At 41.9% G+C, this 14,727-nt stretch overlaps 1 long non-coding RNA gene across 1 annotated transcript; it reads left to right on the top strand.

Moving 5' to 3' along the window:
• The first annotated feature begins 33 nt into the window (after positions 1-33).
• On the top strand, positions 34-8,965 carry LOC140485556 (uncharacterized). The gene is made up of 3 exons (XR_011962384.1): positions 34-2,840; positions 3,283-3,459; positions 8,703-8,965. It is a non-coding gene; the product is annotated as an uncharacterized lncRNA (long non-coding RNA).
• The last annotated feature ends 5,762 nt before the right edge of the window (positions 8,966-14,727 follow it).

Below are 14,727 nucleotides of genomic sequence, written 5' to 3'. Positions count from 1 at the left end.
GAAAAATCTGGTCCGTCCCTGTCACATTTCCCCCAGTCACATTTCACCTTTAAGTACGGGTTCGAGAAGTATTCATCTAAAGCAGAAAAAAAACTAACAGCTTAAAAAGAAAACACAAGAACTGCGGATGCTGGAAGTCAGAAACAAAAGCATAAATTGCTTGAGAAACTCAAGTCCAGCAGCATGTGTGGAGAGAAAACAGAGTTAACGAGCAAGAAAGTTAGGCAACAGGGCTGAAAGGAGGCCATTCGGCCTCTCTTGTCTGTACCCTCATCAAAGTACCTCAATCATATTCTGCTTGCAGTCCTGCAAGTGTTTTTAATTGCATGTATTGTTGCTGTTGTTGATCACGTTAAATTTATGTCTACAGGTTCTGGTTTTTGTCAACAAGCTGTCCACTTTTTGGAGATCTCTCATGACCTAGAAAGATTTCCCCAATCTATCCCCCATAACAAGTGCTTCATCCCTGGACTCATTCTCATAAGCATTCTCTAAAACGTTTGCATCCTTCCTCAAGTGTAATGCCCAGAAAAAGATGCAATAGACTAGTTGAATATGAGCCAGTGTTTTATACAGGTGCATTAGCATAACTTCAAAAAGTGTGGCACCAGCTACAGAGAGAAAAGTTAATGTTTCAAATGTAATTTTTTAATGAACCCTCTGGCTCTTTGTAAATCACTATTAATCTGACTCTTCAGCAAGAGGAATTATTTACTCCACATCAAACTGGTCATGATTTCGAAAACCTGTTGAACCTCTTGACCTCTGTTAAAATGACAGCAACAGCAGCTTCTCCAATCTCGTCACACAACTGAAGCCATCTCATCTCTGGTACCCAGTAAATCTCTTCTGAAACCTTGCTGAGGTCTTGGAGGCTGCTGAGTAAAGTGAGGGTCCATGAGGTGAGCTACTGGCATGGATTGAGGATTAGCTGTCTGATAGAAGGCAGAGAGTTGAGATAAAAGGTTCTTTTTTGGAATGGCAGCTGGTGACAAGTGAGGTCCCGCAGGGTTTCAGTGTTGGGGCAGCAGCTGTTCACTTTATATGGGGGCATTCTGGTGAAGTTTGCTGATGATACGAAGTTAGGTGGACAGGCAGGTAGTTGTGAGGAGGTGGGGAGGCTGTGGAAAGATTTAGACAATTTAGGAGAATGGTCCAGGAAGTGGCTGATGAAATTCAACATGAGCAAGTGCGAGGTCTTGCACTTTGGAAAAAAAGAGTACAGCCTTTGACTATTTTTTTAAACAGTGAGAAAGTTCATAAAACCAAAGTACAAAGGGATCTGGGAGTGCTAGTCCAGAATTCTCTAAAGGTTGATTTGCAGATTGAGTCTGTGATTAAGAAAGCGAATGTAATGTTGTCATTTATCCCAAGAGGGTTGGACTATAAAAGGAGCGATGTGCTTCTGAGACTTTATAAAGCTCTAGTTAGGCCCCATTTAGAATACTGTGTCCAGTTTTGGGCTCTACCCCCAGGAAGGACATACTGGCACTGGAGTGTGTCTAGCGGAGATTCACACAGATGATCCTTAGGCCTAACGTATGATGAGAATGGAAATGAGACATTTGTTCAGCCAGAGAGTGGTGGGCCTGTGGAAGTCATTGCCATGGAGTGCAGTGGAGGCCGGGACATTGGGTGTCTTCAAGGCACAGATTGAAAAAATTCTTGATCTCACAAGGAATTAAGGGCTATGGGGAGAGTGCGGGTAAGTGGAATTGAAACACCCTTCAGCCATGATTAAATAGCGGAGTGGACCTGATCAGCCAAATGGCCTTGATTCCTAAAACATGGGGCAGGATTTTCTGAGGATTTGCCATCTTGCATAGGTGGAAGTAAGGACTGCAGACTGCAAAACGTGTGTTGCTGGAAAAACACATCCAGTCAGGCAGCATCTGACTCTCCTACTCCTCGGATGCTGCCTGACCGGCTGTGCTTTTCCAGCACAATCTTATATAGATTCCCAACCAGCCCTCTTTCCATGAAAGAAGGGAGCTCCATGTTTCTGATAGGAGATTCTGATCAGATTCATTTGTAGCATAGAACCCTTTTAACAGCAAATCAGTTGTCATCTTCTGAAATTCTGAAACAGCAGCTGTCAAACCATAAGGTAAGCATGATGTTAAAGTGCTAGGAGTGTACAGTTTCAGATGGACAAGGAGAGAGGGTGCCAGATCGATAGGGTTTCAGGAGAATATGGTGCCGGGGTCGAATGGCAGATAAGTTGGTGGTGGGGTGCCAGGTGGGTAGAATGCCAGTGAAGTAGGGTGACAGGTGGGGAGAGGGAAGGATGCCAGGTGGGTAGGATGGTAATTGAGCTGGGAGTAGAGTGCAAAGTAAGTGGCGCAGTGTTTAAGGTAGGTCAGGGTGAGAGAAAGGTGATCTGACAGAGTGTGGAGAAAATGGGTGTTGGGTCTGGGTGGATTCGGGTTCAGTGTTGTGGGAGGGGAAGTCGGGCTAAGGTCAGGGGTGGTTGGAATTGTTCTGGGGAAGATGTAGTTAGTTATGTGAGGTAAATATCAATTCAGTTTGACAGTTACTCAGTTAGACTATGTATTTAATAGCCTAACGTTTCCTGAGTAATCAGTTTACTTAATTTCATCTGAACTCTCCAAAATCCTCGACTTAAATGGAGACTTTAGGAGAATTCCAAGTGTAGTGGAATTGCCCAGTGGAAAATTCAGTCTCCCAGACAATTCCTTCGGAGTGTGCTGCAATGGGGATTCCACAAGGTCACCAACAACAAGTCCTAGCAGGTCAAAATAACGATGATCTGACCATCAGAAAAGCCAGGCCAATGTATCCAGAACAACACAGTATTCCACCTGAGGTCTACTGTGGATGTGAGTATATTAGTATATCTTTGAAGCCTTTTAGAAACATCTCTCACAAAGATGCAGGTTGACTTATATGATGAGCATAAACGTGAATTATGGTTTTCGATGATAACCATATTTGTCATTTGCCATCTGAGATCTACTCAGTGTAGACCAACCTTAAACTCCCACACATCTTCACAACGCAGCCCATATTGTCTGCTTGATTTTTTTACACACAGTTATAAGAAAAACATCAGTTCAAAAGTCAGTGAAAAACTGAGGTTGACTACTTATGCAAGTATAGCTGAAGAGGATTGACTTATGATTTATAGATTATATGCAAAGGCATGATTTTTGGAATCACAAAAGAGTTTGTCATATATGCCAAGTTCACTTATACACCATAATCTTTGTAGTCTGTGTTAATAAAGGCGTAGCTTAACTTGCTTGTTTTTTTGTACCCTAGGCCTCTAATTAAAAAATGCCAAGGATGTTTTTAATATGATTCTCAGACTGATCAGTCACTTTTGAAGATTTATCTTTACAAAGAATATAAGAATTTAAAATACTTTTACGGCATTCAGCTGCAGCAAATGTCCTTGTCTACCAGAAAGCAAGCATCTAAAATCTCAGCAGATCTCAGGTAATGATTGGGTTCGCCAATAAAAACCTGAAGATTCTTGGACAAATTAAGTTGTATTTTTGAATTTCATTCATATATTAGTGAGTAAACAAAAGATTGCTGTGCTTTTTAACATATTTCTATGAAGGTAGATTCAAGTTCATGAACCCACTCCAACACAGAATGTGAGAGTTGTGAAATTCATAAATAATTCTAACAGTCAATATTTATCTCTTAACTTCAAAAGCATTATATTAGCTGTAAAATTTTTTGCCATATCTGAGGTTATGCAAGTCTCTCTCCTTTGTTCTATATATTGTTCCTGAGCTTCATTGCCCAAAGGTGTATGGAGTAGTCCAGATGAACATATTTTATATCTTAGGTGAATGCATCTGCAGGTCCTGATGCATCATTGTTGGTATTTTTATGCAATCACAGATCTCATTCCAATTTGATAATGTTTTATCTGTTCTTTTTGGGGGACCAAAGGAAGGACAGGCAGTGTAATGTGATTGTTTGAGAGACCATTCTGTTCATATACAAACAGGGATTTGGTGATACAGCAGATTCCAATCTTGCAGTATCTTAAAACCGTGCTTTTCAATCCTATTTGGAAGCCAATATTTAGTATTTGGGACATATTTGCTGACTGTGCTCTGTAGGAATGTGATAGTGTAACTGGCCATGTCGGTATTACTGGAATAAGACCCTGACTGGATGAAGTGGAGGAATCATTGTAGTCTGTGCAAGGAGCAACGTGGATGGTTGGTTTGTTTTCAGTCTGTCTTTGTATTTATACTGACCAGGTGATGGAGAACTTCTTCTACAGTTCAATAATTTGGGAAGATACCATATTCTCTAGGATGTTTGGATCTTTAGCATTAAGCTTAGCATCTGCTATAGTTTTATTATATATTAAAATTGTGACTGGCTACAACATTCCAAAGGCACTGAGCACAAAGGTGATCTCATGCTTGGTAAATGTTACGTGACTCATTTAGTAAGGTTCCAAAGCATTTTTATGATTCCTGTGGAATCTGACAATCTGAAATAAAATTCAAACTCCCAGTTAGTCGTAAGATCTCATATTTTAAAACATTTACTGTATCCAATGATTTAAAACACACTCTTTTTCTTTTGAGAGGAAACTTACAACATCAATTGTAAAAAGAAATATTCCCCCTTCTCAATCTTTGCCCAAGCAAGAAATACACTTCAAGGATACACTTACTATGGTCCTTTAGGTAGATATTCAGATTTCCCAGAAACAATTCAAAGAATTCTCAGCTTCCATGGGTTTATTACTGCATTTTGGATTAGTGGTGCTGGAAGAGCACAGCAGCTCAGGCAGCATCCAAGTAGCTTCGAAATCAACGTTTCGGGCAAAAGCCCTTCATTAGGAATAAAGGCAGTGAGCCTGAAGCGTGGGGAGATAAGCTAGAGGAGGGTGGGGGTGGGGAGAAAGTAGCATAGAGTACAATAGGTGAGTGGGGGAGGGGATGAAGGTGATAGGTCAGGGAGGAGAGGATGGAGTGGATAGGTGGAAAAGGAGATAGGCAGGTAGGACAAGTCCGGACAAGTCATGGGGACAGTTACTGAGCTGGAATTTTAGAACTAGGGTGAGGTGGGGGAAGGGGAAATGAGGAAACTGTTGAAGTCCACATTGATGCCCTGGGGTTGAAGTGTTCCGAGGCAGAAAATGAGGTGTTCTTCCTCCAGGCGTCTGGTGGTGAAGGAGGCCCAGGACCTCCATGTCCCCGGCAGAGTGGGAGGGGGAGTTGAAATGTTGGGCCACGGGGCAGTGTGGTTGATTGGTGCGGGTGTCCCAGAGATCTTCCCCAAAGCGCTCTGCTAGGAGGCGCCCAGTCTCCCCAATGTAGAGGAGACCACATCGGGAGCAACGGATACAATAAATGATATTGGTGGATGTGCAAGTAAAACTATGATGGATGTGGAAGGCTCCTTTAGGGCCTTGGATAGAGATGAGGGAGGAGGTGTGGGCGCAGGTTTTACAGTTCCTGCGGTGGCAGGGGAAAGTGCCAGGATTGGAGGTTGGGTTGTTTGGGGGCGTGGACCTGACCAGGTAGTCGCGGAGGGAACGGTCTTTGCGGAAGGCGGAAAGGGGTGGGAAGGGAAATATATCCCTGGTGGTGGGGTCTGTTTGGAGGTGGCGGAAATGTCGGCGGATGATTTGGTTTATGCGAAGGTTGGTAGGGTGGAAGGTGAGCACCAGGGGCGTTCTGTCCTTGTTACGGTTGGAGGTCTGTTTGGACTCCCGCAGCTACCTGGATTACACCTCTTCCCACCCTACCTCTTGCAAAAATGCCATCCCGTATTCCCAATTCCTCCGCCTCCGCCGGATCTGCTCCCAGGAGGACCAGTTCCACCACAGAACACCCCAGATGGCCTCCTTCTTTAGAGACCACAATTTCCCTTCCCACATGGTTAAAGAGGCCCTCCAACGCATCTCATCTACATCCCGCACCTCTGCCCTCAGACCCCACCCCTCCAACCGTAACAAGGACAGAACGCCCCTGGTGCTCACCTTCCACCCTACAAACCTTCGCATAAACCAAATCATCCGCCAACATTTCCGCCACCTCCAAACAGACCCCACCACCAGGGATATATTTCCCTTCCCACCCCTTTCCGCCTTCCGCAAAGACCATTCCCTCCGCGACTACCTGGTCAGGTCCACGCCCCCAAACAAACCACCCTCCAATCCTGGCACTTTCCCCTGCCACCACAGGAACTGTAAAACCTGCGCTCACACCTCCTCCCTCACCTCTATCCAAGGCCCTAAAGGAGCCTTCCACATTCATCATACTTTTACTTGCACATCCACCAATATCATTTATTGTATCCGTTGCTCCCGATGCGGTCTCCTCTACATTGGGGAGACTGGGCGCCTCCTAGCAGAGCGCTTTAGGGAACATCTTTGGGACACCCAAACCAATCAACCACGCTGCCCCGTGGCCCAACATTTCAACTCCCCCTCCCACTCTGCCGAGGACATGGAGGTCCTGGGCCTCCTTCACCGCCGCTCCCTCACCACCAGATGCCTGGAGGAAGAACGCCTCATTTTTCGCCTCGGAACACTTCATTCCCAGGGCATCAATGTGGACTTCAACAGCTTCCTCATTTCCCCTTCCCCCACCTCACCCTAGTTCTAAAATTCCAGCTCAGCACTGTCCCCATGACTTGTCCGGACTTGTCCTACCTGCCTATCTCCTTTTCCACCTATCCACTCCACCCTGTCCTCCTTGACCTATCACCTTCATCCCCTCCCCCACTCACCCATTGTACTCTATGCTATTTTCTCCCCACCCCCACCCTCCTCTCGCTTATCTCTCCACGCTTCAGGCTCACTGCCTTTATTCCTGATGAAGGGCTTTTGCCCAAAACTTCGATTTCGAAGCTACTTGGATGCTGCCTGAACTGCTGTGCTCTTCCAGCACCACTAATCCAGAATCTGGTTTCCAGCATCTGCAGTCATTGTTTTTACCTTATTACTGCATTTCTCTTTTCTTAGCTTGGTAACTTGCAATCTTAGAATTCTCTCCTCTGTGAGGTTTTCTTTTCCTGGAGACACATACTCGTAAACCCTTCCAGCCTCATCTTAACTCCCCACGAATTTGAGCTCTTCCAATTGTGTGGAAGCTTCTGCTGACAATCCTGCATCACACACCATAGTGAGTTTTTGGTTTCTCGTAGTTTCCTGTTTCAGAGAGACTTACTATACTGTCAGTGATACTGTTTAATAGTCTTGCATGGCCTATAACCTGATCTTTATAATGGCTTCTTCTGCATTCTGGTAATATGAATCATATGGGCTTTGCATCTAGATCGAAATGCTAACTAGCTATCACTTTATTTCTTCTTGAAACTAAATGCTTAAAGCACAACTGCTTGCAATCTAACATTCTTAACACTTTTCTGAGATTTTGGACACTCAGTCTCAAATGTTAACACAGTTTGCAGCCATTATCTCAAAGCACCTTTTTCCCAGTTAAAAAAAACTAAACCTTTGATCTCTAACAATCAAACCACTTCGGTTTACTGACAGGCAGACTTAAGAAGAGGTCTCATCAACCCCTTCATTTTACCAACTTTTGTTTAGATTCGATTCCCTACGGGATGGAAACAGGCCATTTGGCCCAACCAGTCCACACCGACCCTCCAAAGAGTAACCTACCCTGACCCATTCCCTTACTCTATATTTACCCCTGACTAATGCACCTAACACTATGGGCAATTTAGTATGGCCAGTTCATCTAATCTGCACATCTTTGGATTGTGGGAGGAAACCAGAGCACCCAGAGGAAACCCACGGGGAGAATGTGCAAACTCCATTCAGACAGCCACCCGAAGCAGGAATCGAACCCGGGTCCCCCGGGCTGTGAGGCAGCAGTGCTAACCACTGAGCCACCATGCCATGATTTTATCAGAGCATAACTCTACAATAGTGCAGTTTTTGTTGTGGAGTCCGGTCGCAGGTTGACTTATATGCAAGCCAGAACATGGCGTAAGACAATGTAACGGTCCCATTCAAAAGTACAGGAAATGTTCATATGTCAGGTCTTTAAAATTACAGGCCTGCATGAGATCATCTTATTAACTGTGAACATTCGCATGTGTAAACCGGAGACCCCCTTTATTATAAACCTCGTAATTGTAACACTTTATGTGAAAGACTGTTAAAGATGTGAGATTAATCCAGAGTTTATTTTCGAATGAAGTGGTGAACATTAGGCTGGAAGTTAGACAAGCAGATTTGTGTCAAGAGACAAGCATGACTGGGTTGTGTTCTGTTACCATAATTATTCAATCTGTACACAAACAAATATTCCGTGAATATATATGTACTTCTAAAGGTGAAAATTAGAGGCAAGAACATAATAAAAATTTACAGTATACTGACCACACAGTGCCACTTTCAGAACCAAGAGAGACCCTACAAAATATTGCTTATCAAATAAAAGCTAGAAATTTAGAAAAGGATTGAGTATGAATACCAAAAAATGTCATTAAAATGAACTCTTTAGAAAAAACTAACGTAAAAATGGAAATGGATGATTTCACACTGCAGCAATTTAGGACGAATGATCACAGAAGATGGTACGTGTGATGCCAAAGGGAGAAGGGTAGAGATAGCCAAAAGCAAATTTGTAAAGCACAAGATGTGTCAACAACAAAAATCAAGCTTATACCAAAGAAAAATACCTTAAGATGTCATGTTCTGTCCACTTTCCTGCTTTCCTCAGAATCCTGAACACTACATAAAGATCTATGGAAGAAAAGAGAGACCTTTGAAATGTCGGTGCTCGGACATATGCTAAAATTTCCGCACGCAGACCATAAGACAATTAAAAACGTGCTTGAAATTGCAAAACCAAAAAGAACCCTTATGAAATGACATCCAGAAAAATGTCAACATTTCAGCCACTTCATCCGAACTGAAAAGCGACAGAGTTCTCTTCCAGGAGGCAAAGTGAAGAACAACAGAAAGAGGAGTCAACCTCAAGATGGTGAGGTAAGACATGAAAGTGGGTTACATGTAATCGACAGCGGATGTGTGAGGATTAGAGAAGGCAGATGACCATGACATACTTTGTCTGCAGACCTCATAGTAATAGTAACCAGCTACAAGTGGCAGCAATAGCATGTGACAGCCCACAGTACTAAGAGTAAATTACCTCTTGCGAGCATTTTCAATAGTTAGCTTGTTTCCATGCTTTGAGAAATAGTGCCTGACTGGTAGAGAGGTAAAGTAGCATAATTGAAATGAAACACTAGCAATTAAGAAGCTGTAATTAATTTTCTGGAGACATGCATTCATATCTTATCAGGGCATATAGGGATTGTAAGTTAAACAAAGTAAATAAAGCAGAATAAAATGCTAGACTCGAATTATCTTGAATGACCAGAAGGTTTTAAAAATCCATTTTGTTCATTAATGCCCTTTAAGAAAGAGATTTACCATCATAATGCATGACTCCAGCCCCACAGCTTTTAGTTGATTTTTAACTGCCCTCTGAAATGGCCCTGAAAGCCATTTAGTTGTATTAAACTGCTACGGTAAGAATACACTGGATGTACCTGTGTCAACCTGTCCACTGACAGTGGTAAAGGCAAACTCTTTGAAATGCTCCTTCCTTAACAATTTGGGTCTTGTGTTAAAAAGGGAGAGCTTTCTTACAGTTGAGTGAAAACAACAGCCCTACGTATTCATATTCACTGAATTGTGCCTTATACCCAATATCCTAGACTCCTCTGTCACCATCCCTGAGTATGGGTTCTGTCCCACTGACAGAACAGGATCACCAGAAGTGTCAACTCACTGGTATACAAGTAGTTGTGAAAAATGGTTGTTTTTCAAACTGGAGGATTGGCAGGCATTATTGGACGCTGTAGCACTATCAGCACTCAGACTACTGCTTTTCTGATTTAAACATCTGGCATCAATACTTGAATAAACGTTTCAATGTTGGTTCAACACCAGTGAAGGTTGCAATAGAATGCCAATAGATAGCAAACTGGGCAGACAAATGATAGATGCAATTTAATATTGAGACATGGGAGAGAACACTGTTGCATTGAAAGGATAGAAAGGCAATAGATATTCAATACTATGTAATCTAAAGAATGTGCAGGGAGAGAAGGACTTTGAGTTCATGCCCAAAGATCTTTGAAGGAGGCAAGACAAAGCATATAGGATCTTGGGCTTCATAAATATAGATACTCAATACAAAAGTCCCCAGGGAAAATTTCATGTAACTTTTATAGGCTACAGCAAGAAATGTGTGTCCCATTTCTGATCACCAACACTCAGGAATGATGTGAGCGTGCATGAGAGGGTGCTGATGGGTTTTACCAGAATGGTTCTAAGGAGGATGAATTTTTTAGCTGCAAGTTTAGGTTGGAGAAGATGGAGTTACTTGCCTTGGAATGAAGGAGATTCACAGGAGATTTGATTGATGTGTACACTATTCATGACAAATTTGCTAGAAGAGTACACTACTCATTAAAGATTTGATTGAGGTGTACAAAGAAAACCTATTACATAACTGATTGGACAGGGACTAATTGACACATGTTTAGAGTTTCTGCTAAAAGGAATAGGATAAATACCTTTCTTAAGAAGCAATGGATAAAGTTTGAAGTTCACTGCTTTGGAGGATTTCGGAAGGAGAGATGGTGGATGTTATCACAAGTGTGATGGGCACTTGAGAGTCAGAAGGGCACAGAGTGCACTCTGGATGACAGGCTTCAATGTCCATAATCAAGAATGTCTTAAGAACACCACTAGTAAGCAAACTGGCCCATATCTTGACCTTGTCCTTAACTGTTACAGATACTGTCTGTGGTAGGATTGGTAGGATTGGTAGGAATGACCACTGCTGGAGAAGTCCTTATTCACATTAAAGACACTTTTCATGATGACACAGAACCAAACTGGGATAGATTTGAAACAAATCTAGAAGCTCCAAATTGGCAGCATGTGACACAATTGGCCACCAACAACAGCAGGTCAGTTAGCTCAGTTGGCTGGATGGCTGTTGTGTGATACCAACATTGTGGGTTCAATTCCTGCACTGGCTGAGGTCACCATGAAGGACTCTCCCCTAACCTGAGTCTATGTGATCAACAGGTTAAACCACCACCAGTTAACTCTCTCTACTATGAGAGGAGCCCTATGGTCTGGTAGACAATGGGCAACCTTACCTTTTATCTTTAGAATTATAAAGAGAAATCATTGAGGGGAAAAAGTCTCCATGAAAAGGATGTATGGATAACTTAACATGATATTCAATTGAAAGAAACAATGTACAATTCTAGACAGATTAATGGTAGGCCAGAAGATTTGAGCATTTTAAGAACAAGCAAAGGATGACTGAAAGAAGGGGAGTATGAAATCGAAAGGCCAACAATAATTGTTTCCACAAGAATATTAAAAGGAAGAACAAAGCTAAAATAAACATTGGTCTCGTAATGGCTGAGACTAGGGAATAAGTAATGGGATTCAAGAATATGAACAATATTTTGTATCTGTCTTCACAGCAAAATAGATAAAAAGCACCCAAGAATAGTACAAAATTAAGAGGCTAAAGGGAGGAACTAGGGAGGATCAGTAACAATGATGAAAAAGTATCAGGAAAACTAATAAGATGAGAAGGCTATCCTGGACCTAACAGTCTGCACCCTAGGGTCTTAAATGAAGTGGCTACATTGTAATCTATCAAAACTTCCCAGGTAGTAGAAGCATCCCTGTAGATTGGAAAACTACAAAAATACTGCCTCTGTTCAGAAAAGGAATAAACTTAAAGTCAGTCAGCATAAACGATCTCATTCGATTAATGCCAATATTAAAGTAGTAGTAGCAGAACATTCAGAACATCATAATATAGTCAAGCAGAGTCAAAACGGTTTTATGAATTGGAAATTTTTCAAATTAATCAGTGCCTTTAAAAATATAATAAGCAGGATAGATAAAGGGGAACCAGTAGATGTAGCACATTTAGATTTCCAAGAAGCATTCAATATGGTGTTGCATAAAAACTTCCAGATTAAATAATAGTTCGTGCTGTAGGGAGTAATGTGTTAGCATGGATAGAGGATTGGTGAACTGAGAGGAGAAACTGTCTGGATCAATGATTCATTTTCACATTGGCCAATCAATGTTTGAGACACTATGGGCCCCAAACTGCTGGGGCCTCAACTGTTTACAGTCTGTTTTACAGAACTTAAATGGAGGGATAGAGTGTATTATAGTATGAGCAAATTGGTTACAAAGATAGATAAGAGAACAGGAAAACAAAAAATGCTGGAAATAACAGCAGATCAGGCAATGTCTGTGGAGAGAGAGGAAGCTAATGAATTGAGTCTTCATCACAGCTTTAAGCACTTTTTGTTTTCAGTACAGATTCAGCATCTCCAGTATCTTGCCCCTAGGTAAGAGAACAAGTTGTGGGGAGGACTCAAGAGCTTAAATTCTTTTCTAGGAAACGGAAACCTAGATGAGTCTGTTATTGTGTTCGAAATATTTTGGTGGAGTTTTGGATACCCCTGGGACGAGCCATTATTGACACATCTATGCACAGGAGTTGACCATCAGCCCCTCAGTTTTGCTTGGCCATTTGATAAGGTCATGACTGATCTGATTGTTTCCTGAATTCCACTTTCCCGCCTGCCCACTATGTTTCACTCTCTTGTCAATCAACTATCTATCTAACTCAGTACAAAAATACTAGATGATCATCTCTACTGCTCTCTTGGGAAAAGAATTCCATAGATCAGTGACCCTCTGAGAAAAATGTCTCCTTATTTCCATTCTAAATTGGAAACCCCTTATTTTTAAACTCTGTTTGCTAGTTTTAGTTTCCCACAAACCGGAACATTCTTTCAGCATCCACCCTGTCAGCCCTCTTCAGGATTTTGTATGTCACCTATCATTGTTCTAAATGCTAACAGATACAACACCAACCCATTCCCCTTTCTTCATAAGGAAATCAACCCAGAAATCACTCAAATTAACCTTCTCTAAAACATTTCAAAGATTTGGGGTTCACTTTAATTGGAAGATAAGTCAATTACAGTTATATAGGAGTTGAGAGAGCCAATCTCAAAGTTTACTCGTCCTAATATAGTCAGAGTATAAATGTGCTTTCACAACTTTTACAGAACTTATTAAGTTTATCATAAATTCTAAAGAAATAATGTTAAATATAGCAGTAGCTTTTTAGTTGATCCACTTTGGATTACCAGATCGCAAGACTTTCTTGTTCTGTTCTCTTGACTAAAGCTCTCCTTCTGTCTTCAGTTCTCTTTCCTGTGCCACGAAGACTACCAAGTAATAACCCTTGCTTCGGTAAAAACAATGACTACAGATGCTGAAAACCAGATTCTGGATTAGAGTGGTGCTGGAAAAGCACAGCAGTTCAGGCAGCATCCGAGAAGCAGGGCAATTTACGTTTCGGGCAAAAGCCCTTCACAGCCCTTTCCTGATGAAGGGCTTTTGCCTGAAACGTCGATTTCCCTGCTCCTCAGATGCTGCCTGAACTGCTCTGCTTTTCCAGCACCACTCTAATCCAATAAGCCTTGCTCGCCCGTGATCAGAGACATCCTGAAATGGCTTGTCAACACATGGACAGCACATCAACAATTCAAAGTCAACCTTGGATTGGCTAGATTGTGTCTGCCCAATTTGTGATTGGTTTCTTTAAAAATTATGGTTATCATAGTGACATCACTTTCAAACTGCCTCCTGGTTGACTTTGACTTGACAATCACTTTTGTAAGGTCACCCCCTTTGGAACAGCTTGTCCCTTTTAGCTTACCATTTCCAGAGTTCTTTGTCAAGGTGGCACCAATGACATGATTTATGTGTTTGCTTAAAGTATGTAGCATCACCTCCTAATGATTAACTATCACCCCGAATGTCAAATTGATACATCTTAAAAGATTTTAGAAATTACAGGACTTAATTTCAAAGCAATAGGTGAACACACATCTACCCTCATAGGCCTATTATTTACTTTTAAGTTACAAAACTAAGCCAATTTGAAACGTAATGTCCTTCAGGAAATACATTTTACCTCAAAACATTCTCATGTATGTTACCCTGAATTCACATGAACCATAAAAGCAATCATAAATCAAACCTCATAACCTTTCTTTTGACTGAGCCATATGGCTTTCTTCCTTACTGAAACACTTTTACAAATAATCACAATTAAACAAAATATTATTTACTTATTCCATTGCTTAATCAAATTAAAATGACTAATCATTTTAGGGGCAGTACGGTGGCTGAGTGGTTAGCACTGCTGTCTTACAGCACCAGGGACCCAGGTTCAATTCCTGCCTTGGGCGACTGTCTGTGTGGAGTTTGCACATTCTCCCCGTGCCTGCACAGGTTTCCTCCGGGTGCTTCGGCTTCCTCCCACAGTAGAAAGATGTGCAGGTCAGGTGAATAGGCCATGCTAAATTGCCCGTAGTGTTAGGTGCATTAATCAGGTGGAAATATAGGGTAGGGAATGGGTCTGAGTGGGTTAGTCTTCAGAGGGTCGGTTGGACTTGTTGGGCCGAAGGGCCTGTTTCCATACTGTAGGGAATCTAGTCTAATCATTGAAAAGTAATTTGCCTTATAAAATTCCATTTGACTCCCTAATCACTTGTTCTAGAGACGTAAAGCATGGAAACAAACCCTTCAGTCTAACCAGTCCATGCTTGACCATGCTTGCCTGTTTCTGGCCCATATCCTTCCAAATCTTTCCTATTCATATGCTG

This window comes from Chiloscyllium punctatum, chromosome 2, assembly GCF_047496795.1.
Source record: "Chiloscyllium punctatum isolate Juve2018m chromosome 2, sChiPun1.3, whole genome shotgun sequence".
In the NCBI taxonomy this organism is placed as follows: Eukaryota; Metazoa; Chordata; class Chondrichthyes; order Orectolobiformes; family Hemiscylliidae; genus Chiloscyllium; species Chiloscyllium punctatum.
This window is presented reverse-complemented; position numbering and strand designations above follow the sequence as displayed.